At 42.7% G+C, this 13,234-nt stretch overlaps 1 long non-coding RNA gene across 1 annotated transcript; it reads left to right on the forward strand.

Moving 5' to 3' along the window:
• Positions 1-1,204: 1,204 nt before the first annotated feature.
• LOC308473768 lies at positions 1,205-13,011 on the forward strand. The gene is made up of 3 exons (XR_013984300.1): positions 1,205-2,553; positions 6,173-6,255; positions 12,910-13,011. It is a non-coding gene; the product is annotated as an uncharacterized lncRNA (long non-coding RNA).
• Positions 13,012-13,234: the final 223 nt, after the last annotated feature.

Consider the following 13,234-nt stretch of genomic DNA (forward strand, 5'->3'; position numbering starts at 1 on the left):
GAGAAGAGTGGAACAAATGGATGGCTGCTGGTAATCATGATCTGACACCTACTGGACGAATGAAGAGGCCCACTATCACTCAAGTTTGTGAATGGGTGAAAACATCATGGCACTTGGTGAAGGAGGAAATCGTTGTACAGTCATTCAGAAAATGTGGCATTAGCAATGCTTTGGATGCAAACGAAAATGACATTTTAGATGAAGATAGTGAAGAAAGTGATGTCAGTGATTGTGAGCAACTGAACTTCATAAATTCTGACTCTGGCACTGATGAGTTCTTGGGGTTCACAGAAGACTAGAAGAGTACTTGAACCTAAAATTCCCTCTTCATTTGTTAATGACAGTGATGATGGTTCTTAATGCCACTGTTGACTGCTGTTCACTTTACATGGTTGTAATATGATTCTGATATACCGGTTGTTTATTAAATAGTTTAGTACAACATTTGATTCAGAATATTTCTTTTCTTGTTTTCCTCCTCTAAAAACTAGGTGCGTCTTTTAGTCGGGTGCACCTTATAGAGAGAAAATTACGGTAGATTAATTTTTAAAGATAGACTTAATGGCCACCTTAGATGCTTTGAGGGAAATGGCTTGCCTTCTCCCTTGTGGGCATCCTCACAGGAAGGGCATCTCCCAGTTTTGGAGGGTCCTTTGAGAAGATGCCCTCCTCTGAGGGTTCAACTGCTTGCTGCACTCTCCATGAGAGGTTTCTGGAAACAAGTTCAGCTGCCAGGTGTCCCAAATTCAGCACAGAGATAAAAGTATCAAGGAAGTAACTAGAACCCTTTACCTATGTATTTTTCCTCTTCTTCTCTAGGTTTCATGGTCTTCATAGGCTGTGTGAGCTGCTGGCCTCCTGCTGTCATGCCCCCAAAATCCATCCCCTGATCTGCGAGGAGAAGGAGGAAGAGATATTGGAAGATCGATGGGATGACAAAGTTTATGTTATGAAAGATCAGAAGGAAGAGTTAATGAAGGTTAGAACAATTTACTTGAGACCATGCAACCAGGGGATGGATGCCGCCAATGCCAATATGGATGGCAAGTGTTGATCTTTGTCCATGAGGAACAGGAAGGCCAGAGAAAATCTGGATCACTGGGGTGGGGAGGGGAGGGGAGGAGAGGCAGCTTCTTGATTCAAGAAGACTTCAGGGACATCCCTTTTGAAGAAGAGAACCATTTCTCTTTATTGCTGTGCTTTTTGATTATGGTGTAGTGCCCACTGCAGTTTCTCAGGTTTGCAGGTGTGCCCATGGGTTCAAAGGGTTGGCAACCCAAATCAGACTGCTGGACTAGGACTGGAGGACCAGGGTTCAAATCCCCCCTCACCCATATCCATGAGATATCAACGTAATAATAAATAGATAGATAGATGATAGAGAGAGAGACACAAGGGTCGCTCATTAAAGATTTCCCCTGACCCACTTCCGGTTATCGTAGGAGGATGAAATTGCACATGTGTAATGATACATCTCTCCATAGGTAATGTGGTAATTTATAGCTCTGAACTCCTAACAGTTTCTCTACTACAGGTGCTAAAGTGGAATAATGATTTTTGTGGTCAAGTCATGGCTTCTGATGCAACCTTCTGACTTCTACAGAGAAGGTCTCCACAGTTGCATAAAGTGATGGGAGAAGGGTTTGACTCTTGCTGGTAGCTAGAGAAGGACTAATAGCTGTGCTTAGTTTCGTTTGTCTCAGTCCATGAGAAGTACATCAGGGGGAATCTCTAATGAACACCCCTCATATATATCTTTTTTAATTCTAATAAATTTCCTTTGCAAACATGCTAGTCTGTGATCATGCTTTTAGTCTAGGGGTGCTTTTTTCCAATAGTTGTGAGCATGGGTAGAAATCCCGGGTCTCACTGCAGGAGCCTGCAGTTTAGCTCCTTCCCTTGTTGTTGCTCATAGATGTGCATGTGTAAAGACAAGGCAGAGACTGGCGAGGGCGAGGGAGAAATTCCATTCAGTTTGTGCATTCTAAAGGTAACCTATAGGCACATTCTAGAATCATATTATGATAGGTCACTCCAATGTCTGTTGAGGGATGCGAGGTTCTAGGGGTCTTGGCACTTAACCAGGCTTTGTGCTTCCTTGAAATGAGGCACAACAGTGTCTTTTTTATGTACTTTTCCCCACACATATATACAGCTTGGCTCTTGGATGGAAGGGTTACAGCTCCCTACAGCAAACCAGCACTGGACTCCAAGACATATCCATGCCTCTGTCCCAGCCTGCCAAGGTGGTTCTGACCTTCAGCTCCCATACGGAGGTCTTCTAATTTCCACTTCCTTGTTCCCATAACACCTTGCCCCAAAACCTCTGTGTTAAAGGATAACTTTTTCCAATGTGACATCCCACCTACGTTGCCCTGGCAACTTGCCTCTCAGTTACCCTTTTGTCTTGTAAAAGGTCTTTGTGATGGGCTAGTAGCAGGGCCATCATCTCGCTAGAGAGCCTGCCATCCACAGTGGCATTGGGGAGAGTTGCATTCCCGCCAACCAGCACACACACCCTGCGCTGCAATTTAAAACAGACAGGCCGAGCAGGTAAGAGGCAGGTAGCTATTTATATTGTTAGCTGTTATGAAGATAATAAATAGAAGGTGGATGCACAGACAAAATAAAGCCAGCCAGGTACTACTAGTCCCCAAGCAAGTTCAGCCTCCAAAATCAGTATCAGTACCTCTAGCCAACCAGCTCCAAAATTTTAGAATTATAGCATTCTCTTGCAGGACAAATTATTCAGATTTCATCTTTGTTGTGGTCAGTGCTTCTCTGCAAGAAGGACATTGCAAGAAATCTGTTCTGAGAGGGGCAGTAGTTACACCTTTACTGAAGAAGCCTCCTCTCAATTTGGTGATTTTGGAAATTACAGACCAGTTTCCAATTCAACAGTTTTGGCTAAAATGGTTGAGCGAGCAATGATTCCATCTCTTTATGACTTAGGGTTGACTTAGGGCTCGTCCGCTTGACCCACCATTTTCCCCAGGGGGGAACCTACTGTTTACCTCTGGATCAGAGCAAAGTCAAGTGGGTTTTCTGTGGAATGACATTTATCCTGATTTAGAGCTGAATAAAGAGCTGGAAAGGCAAAACCTCCTGGACCTGTGCTTTTCTTTCTCTAGGTGACCTATGTGGTCTGACATGTACCTTCTTTCAGCTGATATTATCCTTTAATATAGGGGTAGCTAGCCTGGCTCTGCAGATGCTACTGAATTGTAACACTTCTAATCTCTGCCTATTGGCCATGCTGGTGAGGTTGGGAGTCCAGCAACATCTGAAGGGCACCATAATGGCTGCCCCTTCGTACACCAATAGCCTGCCTTTCCTTCATCATGGAACTCGAGGTTAGCATTCATAGGGTTCTTAGGCAAACTCTCATCGAACGACAAAATATATTATTATTATTATTATTATTATTATTATTATTATTATTATTAAAATCATTTTTATTGATTTTCCAATTAAAAACATCCAATTAATATATCCAATCATAATACTCCAATTAAAATAAAAACTAAAATAAAAAAACAAAATTATAGTCCAAATTATAATTATTAATTTTTCGGAGCTCCCCACGGTCTGGATCTCTGAAGCATATCTCCACATCTCAGCCCTGCTTCTCCTCGTTGTTTCCATATTTTCCACATCTTGATTTTGACGCTTTATAATACAGTGGTACCTCAGGTTACATACGCTTCAGGTTACATACGCTTCAGGTTACAGACTTCACTAACCCAGAAATAGTACCTCGGGTTAAGAACTTTGTTCAGGATGAGAACAGAAATCACGCTCTGGCGGTGCTCCGGCAGCAGGAGGCCCCATTAGCTAAAGTGGTGCTTCAGGTTAAGAACAGTTTCAGGTTAAGAACAGACCTCCAGAACGAATTAAGTACTTAACCCGAGGTACCACTGTAATAATATATTATTTATACCCCACCCATCTGGCTGGGTTTATTTATTTATTTATATTCATTTGTATGTGCGCATTCAGACAATCATTATTATCCCACATTAAATTGCCATGTCGGCACTTTGCGATAAATAAGTGGGTTTTTTGGTTGCAGTTTGGGCACTCGGTCTCTAAAAGCTTTGCCACCACTGCTCTAGAGGCAGGAAATCTCATGCCTAGGGGCCAAATGCAGCCCTCCAGGCCACTGTGCCCCATGGGACTCTCTCCAGGCCACACCTGCTCTTCTGAGATACTAGAAATGCACACTGGTGTATAGTACCTCCTGTATCTTAGTAGAGACTTTGTGCAGGGCTCATATGCAGCTGGGTGGTGAGACTTTCTTATAAGCTGGTACACTTTGCTACCTAGAAAGCCACACCTTGGTGGATAGGTTGGAACATTTTGGTATCCTACTGAGCATCCTTTTCCATAACTTGAAAAATAATCAGAATACGTTGGGTGTTTTAAGCCATCTTTGTATTCCAGTGTCACTCCCAGGAAATGTATTGGCCAGAATTTGATTCTTAAGATCAAATGCACATGCATTTTTCATTTTGCCTCTTAGGTCTGTTCTCATCTTTCCCCCCCAACTAGGCAAAAAGTATGTTTCATCTGTCAGCTGGTGTTGTGCTCAAATCTGTTTGCATCACATCACAGAGGGGAGCATGAGCAGATGTAAGCTTACAGAACGTAGTATAAGATCATACTGAGCAGAGATTAAAGGAACTGGCAGCTTTGGTTTTCATTAATGTAGAATGTGTCCAGTAAATTTAGGACTACAATTTATGGAGCCTGAAGGCTTTCAGATTTGCTGAAAGAAAAGGGGGAAATCAAAACTTCGATCATAGACAGTCATGGGCATTTCTAAGCGCTCTGTGGAATATCACCAACATTATAACTGTTGCTGAATTGAATTTTTTGCAATTGAAAAATAAAAATAAAAATGCCAAAGCCCCTTGAAAACTCCACCTTTAGCATTTGCTTGACTTTTCTTGCACCTGCTTGCAACTGAGTATGCTGCTGCTCAAGTACCATTTGCCAACACACCTCTCCCATTTCAATTCTTCCATCTCCTGAGCCAATTGCCAACCACACACAGTGATTACACACAGCAAGGTCTGAGGAAACTCCTCCCCCTCACTGCGTGCTCCTTGGGGATATGACCCTGACATGTGTACCATGGCCCCTTTGGCCAAAGTTCACCCCGATGAGCCTGACAGGCCCAAACAACACTCTGGCTCCAGTATTAGTCAGATATTTTCAAAAATCCACTCACCTACGTGAACCAAATGCCAGTTAGCCAAATTCTCAGAAAATACCACTCCAGTCATGAAGACAACATGGTGGACTAGGGATTGATTTGGCTGGAGATCAGGCTATTCAAATTCACTCCATACCACACTCTCCCCTCTTCTCATTGAGACACGCACCCTCCCACTTCTTTTCCAGTGTGGTCTCTGCTAGTTGACTTCTTTGAGGGGAATGAGTAGGATTTTTTTTCAGGTGACACTAATTGGCCTATGTCACATATTTTTTGCCTACTTCCCTTCCCCTACATTTCCCCCATTTACCAAAATACTCAACTGTCAATGCACTGCAAAAAAGGACCTGTTTTTCTTGTCACGCAAAGGCAGATGACACAAATCCAACGTATGTCTACTCAGAAGTGAGTCTTACTGAATTTAATGAGGCTTACTCCCAGGTAAGATTGCAGCAGGGCGATCCATGCATTCTTCTTTTTTGAGGCAAGCCTTGTCATTGCAAATGAGGCAATGTGATTCGTTATCATTATGTCATTTTCAGTGCAAAGATATGAAGAGACAAAATGAGAAAATATGGCATCTTGTCAGAAATGAAAATCGTAAACACTTGTTTCAGGAGAGGGAGTGCTTCTCAGGGCAATTTTTTCCCCCTAAGCAAAATATAAATATGTGCTGAGAAGAGAAAGTACTGGAGCACAAAGAGCTGGAAAGTGTTACTATCATTATCCTGATTTTTATGAATGTATTTTAGGACTTTCTCCTTGACTGGGGAGCCTGACTGGGATTAGCCAGAGTTTGCATTATGTATTTGTCTGTAAGGAAGGCACTGGGGGTGACAACAGGAATTCTAGCAAAAACAGAAAGTTTTCCTTTTTTAGGGTAGTTAATTCTCCGCTAACTATTGCTCATATATGCACACATGATGGACTGCAGAACTTCCTTTTTGTATGTAGAAACTTCAACATTGCTGAAGATGACTGGGAGTGGCCACCGAGACCTTATAACACCGGTCCTGAAAGACCTACATCAGCTTCTAGTACGTTTCTGAGCACAATTCCAAGTGTTGATGCTGACCTTTAAAGCCCTAAACAGCCTCAGCCCAGTATACCTGAAGGAGCGTCTCCACCCCCATCGTTCAGCTGAGACTTGCCATGGACAAATTCAATGATATTTGGAATCCATTCTTACAAATACTGTAATAGGTTAAGATCTGGTGAAGTACAATAACAACCTCGTAAAATATACAGTTTTGGATTTCCCTCTCCCCCTTTTGTTTTCCCTTTTGCACGGGTTCTGTCTCTCTTTCTCTCTTTTCCTCTTTTTTTGTTTTCCGTCTCACCATGTTTGGTTCACATATAGCTATGCACTTTTTGAACTTCCAATAAAGATGTTACAGAAAAGAGAGAGCAAAGATTCATATCGTGACTTCACTGAACTAAGGAAAGCTCATCAAATTAATTGTTCTATGTTTCTTGTTGTGACAGAGCTTTGATTTTTACAGAAGCAGGCCTGCATCTCTTGTACGTACATGTCAGAGTAAAGGTTAGCATATGACAAAAATCCAGTCACAAAGCTGCCCAAAGTCTTGGACTGTATGTCCTTCAACATCATGCACTTGTCTCCATTTGCTCAATGCAAGCAGAGATCGTTGCATTGTGTTAAGTTTGGGGAGGTTGGTTGGAAACATAGTGTCAGAGCAAGACTTGGTACAGATGTCCAGGGCCCTGACCTGACCAGAAGATTGGTAGTCCCCAAATGCTGCCAAGGCTGGCTTACCACATTTTGAAGTAATTAAGGAAATACATATGGCCACCTGAAGGGGGTGAGGACTCCATAAGACCATTAAGTAACTACAGCTCTGAAGAAAGAGTTAATAGGATCAAAATTACATAATAATGGTGGTCATTCCTGCTGGCCAGCTCTGGTCATAACTTCTTTTCTTTCTTTTTCATTAGAGTAATTGCTAGATGATTAGTGCAGAAAGTAGGGGAATAGCTGCAGTTCCCTAAAAGGGTACATGACGTATCTTTTCCCACCCAGCTAATGATGATCCAGTCAAGGTCACTATAGGCTTTTTCACAGCTTACACTGAACACAGGTACAGCTGCCTCTACACATGTACATGTACATGTGTTTGTGTGAAAGCATGTACATTTGTTGATTTGCACAGCTCAACTATTGTGTACAAAGATTGAAGGTCCATTGTATGTCACATATGAATAAGTGTAAGAAAATAACAAGAGCCTGCTGGGTCTGACCAATGACCCATCTCGTCCAGCATCTTGTTCTCACAGTGATCAACCAGATGTCTGTGGGAAGCCTACAAGTAGGAGCCAAGTGTTCTATGATTCATGTTCCAATGCTCTCCCTTCAACTTCAACCAGTTACACAGTGCTATGGCACAGGTTTAAATGTACGGTGCTGATGGGACCTGAATGGATCTGTGAAAAGGAACAAAATGAGATGGTTGTTGTTTTGCAGAGCGAAGTGGAGAAACGTTGAGCAGAGTTATGAGCTCTGTAAGCTAAAACCACCTGAGTATGTTTCTTTGTTGGGTTGCTCACGGTGGTGTTAAGCGGAGACTCCACTTATACTCAGTGCTTTTTTCTGGGGAGAGACAGGGGTACGCATACCCCTAAACATACTCAAACGCCCTGGTTTCCAAATGCCGAAAACCTGGAAGTGAGTGTTCCTGTTTTCGAACGTTTTTCGGAAGCCGAACGTCCGATGCGGCTGTAGGCTATTGTTTCCAGGGCACCTGCACTAATCAGAAGCTGCGCCTTGGTTTTCGAACATTTCTGAAGTCAAACGGACTTATGGAATGGATTTAATTTGGCACTTTTGTTTTTGCTATTTATTTTGCATTTTTGTTTTTGAGTCTTGTTCGGTTAATTTGTTTTTGTGACTGTGTGGAACCCAGTTCAGCTACTGTTTGACTGATTGTGTGACTGTGGAAATGGATAAAAGCCCCCCATCCAAACAATGACTATCATCAGTGTAGGTAAGGGGAGAAAAAATAATTTTTATCATCTACAATACTGTCTTATTTATTTTATAGTACAGTACATTGATTATTGCTTTCATTTTATAGATCAATGGTCTTGTTCTTGTTCTTGTTGTTGTTTAGCCATTTAGTCGTGTCCGACTCTTCATGACCCCATGGACCCCATGGACCAGAGCAATTCATGTTATATTGCTGTTTTAGGGGTTGTTCTGGAATGGATTAATCCATTTTGCATTACTTTCTATGGGAAAGCGTGCCTTGGTTTTGGAACACTTTGGTTTTGGAAAGGACTTCCAGAAAGGATTAAGTTTGAGAACCAAGGTACCACTGAAATTAAAATGGAATAGAACCCCTTGCTGCAGACTTCCAAAGGGAACCAAACATGGTACAGTTCTGCCCCTGCAGGTTCCACGCCACTTGGGGAAGTAGGGGCACACAACATTTTGATTTTTTAAAAAAGAGTTCCACTAATATTGGTTTCAATACCTATCTGCTTTGCAGTACAGTGGTACCTCGGGTTAAGAATTTAATTAGTTCTGGAGGTCTGTTCTTAACCCAAAACCGTTCTTAACCTGAGGCGTGCTTTTGCTAATGGCGCCTCCTGCTGCTGCCACCCCACCGGAGAGTGATTTCCTTTCTCATCCTGGGGCAAAGTTCTCAACCTGAGGTACTATTTCCGGGTTAGCAGAGTCTGTAACCCGAAGTGTTTGTAAGCCGAAGCATTTGTAAACTGAGGTACCACTGTATCTAAATGGCAGTATATACTCTTCGCCACATGCCAGATTATAATATGGTGTGCATATGATGTACACCAAGACACTCTCGAACGAAAGTTCCATACACACTGCAGCACAGATTAAAAACATGCAAATGTGTGGCCTAAATGATTAAAATATATGGCTTTGTTTAAAGCTGCATTAATAACATTTCAATTAAAAGTTAAACGAGCTCTGGTTTTTATGAAGGGATGCGAAACACTCAATTAATTTATGTCCTAAACTGTGAACTGTTCCTCCAGAAAAAAAAGGAAGCGCTTATAATATGTAATATGTAAAGCTGTAGTTAATGCCTTACTGAGTGATGCCCCCCCTCAAAAAAACAGTCATTTTGACATGTCTAACTGGCTGGAATAAAAATGGGTCATAATAATTACTTCTCTGAATCCTGCTGAGTTCATATGAGCTGCCTGGGAGTAATAGCAGGATGGCAAGGGCACATTCCCTCCCCTCAGCCCTCCATTTGACAGTCAAAAGTGCATATGCTGAATTAACAACCATCCACTAGTCTGATTATAGCAGCACATGAGGAATATCTTTGAGGAGTACACTGTACATCTAACCTCTTGTGGTTTGTTCAGGTGCATGGTTATGAAAACAACCGTGAGCTGGAGCAACCTTAACAAAAATGAGCTGACACAGATTTGTTGTTGTTTAGTCGTTCAGTCGTGTCCGACTCTTCGTGACCCCATGGACCAGAGCACGCCAGGCACTTCTGTCTTCCACTGCCTCCCACAGTTTGGTCAGACTCATGTTTGTGGCTTCAAAGACACTATCCAACCATCTCGTCCTCTGTCGTCCCCTTCTCCTTGTGCCCTCCATCTTTCCCAACATCAGGGTCTTTTCCAAGGAGTCTTCTCTTCTCATGAAGTGGCCAAAGAATTGGAGCCTCAGCTTCACGATCTGTCCTTCCAGTGAGCACTCAGGGCTGATTTCCTTAAGAATGGATACATTTGATCTTCTTGCAGTCCATGGGACTCTCAAGAGTCTCCTCCAGCACCATAATTCAAAAGCATCAATTCTTCGGCGATCAGCCTTCTTTATGGTCCAGCTCTCCCTTCCATACATCACTACTGGCAAAACCATAGCTTTTACTATACGGACCTTTGTTGGCAAGGTGATGTCTCTACTTTTTAAGATGCTGTCTAGGTTTGTCATTGCTTTCCTCCCAAGAAGCAGGCGTCTCTTAATTTCGTGGCTGCTGTCACCATCTGCAGTGATCATGGAGCCCAAGAAAGTAAAATCTCTCACTGCCTCCACTTCTTCCCCTTCTATTTGCCAGGAGGTGATGGGCCCAGTGGCCATGATCTTCATTTTTTTGATGTTGAGCTTCAGACCATATTTTGCACTCTCCTCTTTCACCCTCAATAAAAGGTTCTTTAATTCCTCCTCACTTTCTGCCATCAAGGTTGTGTCATCTGCATATCTGAGGTTGTTGATATCTCTTCCAGCAATCTTAATTCCGGCTAGGGATTCATCCAGCCCAGCCTTTCGCATGATGAATTCTGCATATAAGTTAAATAAGCAGGGAGACAAAATACAGCCTTGTCGTACTCCTTTCTCAATTTTGAACCAATCAGTTGTTCCATATCCAGTTCTAACTGTAGCTTCTTGTCCCACATAGAGATTTCTCAGGAGACAGATGAGGTGATCAGGCACTCCCATTTCTTTAAGAACTTGCCATAGTTTTCTGTGGTCAACACAGTCAAAGGCTTTTGCATAGTCAATGAAGCAGAAGTAGATGTCTTTCTGGAACTCTCTAGCTTTCTCCATAATCCAGCGCATGTTTGCAATTTGGTCTCTGGTTCCTCTGCCTCTTCTAAATCCAGCTTGCACTTCTGGGAGTTCTCAGTCCACATACTGCTTGAGCCTTCCTTGTAGAATTTTAAGCATAACCTTGCTAGCGTGTGAAATGAGTGCAATTGTGCGGTAGTTGGAGCATTCTTTAGCACTGCCCTTCTTTGGGATTGGGATGTAGACTGATCTTCTCCAATCCTCTGGCCACTGCTGAGTTTTCCAAACTTGCTGGCATATTGAGTGTAGCACCTTAACAGCATCATCTTTTAAAATTTTAAATAGTTCAGCTGGAATACCATCACTTCCGCTGGCCTTGTTATTTGCAGTGCTTTCTAAGGCCCATTTGACTTCACTCTCCAGGATGTCTGGCTCAAGGTCAGCAACCACACTACCTGGGGTGTACGAGACATCCATATCTTTCTGGTATAATTCCTCTGTGTATTCTTGCCACCTCTTCTTGATGTCTTCTGCTTCTGTTAGGTCCTTACCACTTTTGTCCTTTATTATGGTAATCTTTGAACGAAATGTTCCTTTCATATCTCCAATTTTCTTGAACAGATCTCTGGTTCTTCCCATTCTGTTGTCTTCCTCTATTTCTTTGCATTGCTCGTTTAAGAAGGCCTTCTTGTCTCTCCTTGCTATTTTTTGGAAATCTGCATCCAATTTCCTGTATCTTTATCTCCCTCGCATTTTGCTTGCCTTCTCTCCCCCGCTATTTGTAAGGCCTCGTTGGACAGCCACTTTACTTTCTTGCATTTCCTTTTCGCTGGGATGGTTTTCGTTGCTGCCTCCTGTATAATGTTGCAAGCCTCCATCCATAGTTCTTCAGGCACTCTGTCCAGCAAATCTAAATCCTTAAACCTGTTCCTCACTTCCAGTGTGTATTCATAAGGGATTTGATTTAGATTGTATCTTACCGGCCCAGTGGTTTTCCCTACTTTCTTCAGTTTAAGCTTGAATTTTGCTATAAGAAGCTGATGATCTGAGCCACAGTCAGCTCCAGGTCTTGTTTTTGCTTACTGTATAGAGCTTCTCCATCTTTGGCTGCAGAGAATATAATCAATCTGATTTGATGCTGCCCATCTGGTGATGTCCACGTGTATAGTCGTCTCTTGTGTTGTTGGAAAAGCGTGTTTGTGATGACCAGCTTGTTCTCTTGACAGAACTCTATTAGCCTTTGCCCTGCTTCGTTTTGCTCTCCAAGGCCAAACTTGCCAGTTGTTCCTTTTATCTCTTGATTCCCTACTTTAGCATTCCAATCCCCTATAATGAGAAGAACATCCTTCTTTGGTGTCACTTCTATAAGGTGTTGTAAGTCTTCATAGAATTGGTCAATTTCAGTTTCTTCAGCATCAGTAGTTGGTGCATAAACTTGGATTACTGTTATGTTAAAAGGTCTGCCTTGGATTCGTATCGCGATCATTCTATCATTTTTGAGATTGCAGCCCAGTACAGCTTTTGCCACTCTTTTGTTGACTATGAGGGCCACTCCATTTCTTTTGCGGGTTTCTTGCCCACAGTAGTAGATATGATGGTCATCCGAACTGAATTCGCCCATTCCCGTCCATTTTAGTTCACTGATGCCCAGGATGTCAATATTTATTCTTGCCATCTCATTTTTGACCACATCCAACTTACCCAGGTTCATGGTTCTTACATTCCAAGTTCCTATGCAATATTTTTCTTTACAGCATTGGACTTTCCTTTCGCTTCCAGGCATATCCGCAACTGAGCGTCCTTTCGGCTTTAGCCCAGCCGCTTCATCAGCTCTAGATCTACTTGTACTTGTCCTCCACTCTTCCCCAGTAGCATGTTGGACGCCTTCCAACCTGAGGGGCTCATCTTCCAGCGTCATAACTTTTATATGCCTGTTGTCTTTGTCCATGGAGTTTTCTTGGCAGGGATACTGGAGTGGCTTGCCAGTTCCTCCTCCAGGTGGATCACGTTTGGTCAAAACTCTCCACTATGACCTGTTCATCTTGGGTGCCCTGCTCGGTGTAGTTCATAGCTTCTCTGAGTTCTTCAAGCCCCTTCGCCACGGCAAGGCAGTGATCCATGAAGGGGGACACAGATACCACAAGCCTACTGAACTACTGCTCTTTCCTAATTGTAGATCGAAGCGTCAGGTGAAAACATGCGTATAGCAGCCATTCAAGAATAGACTTCCACTGCCCTTTCAGCAGAAGGAGACCTCACCTAGGTGACGTATGGAGCATTGAAAAGTTCATCTTTCCTCCTTGCACTTAAAATAGAAAATGCTCTGTAAAATAGAAACAGCTGTGACAATAAATAGAGCTGTACCAAATCACCACCCCATGTTTCGACATACTTTCCACTCCTCTGTGAAAGTGGAGTGTTGCTAGTTTGCCTGGTGTGCGTGTTGAGAGAACTTTGGTGAAATGGGGTAGGGTGGTCAAGGAGGTTCAGTACTTTAAAAT

This window comes from Podarcis pityusensis (genome assembly GCF_964106645.2).
Source record: "Podarcis pityusensis genome assembly, chromosome: 3".
Lineage (NCBI taxonomy): Eukaryota > Metazoa > Chordata > Lepidosauria > Squamata > Lacertidae > Podarcis > Podarcis pityusensis.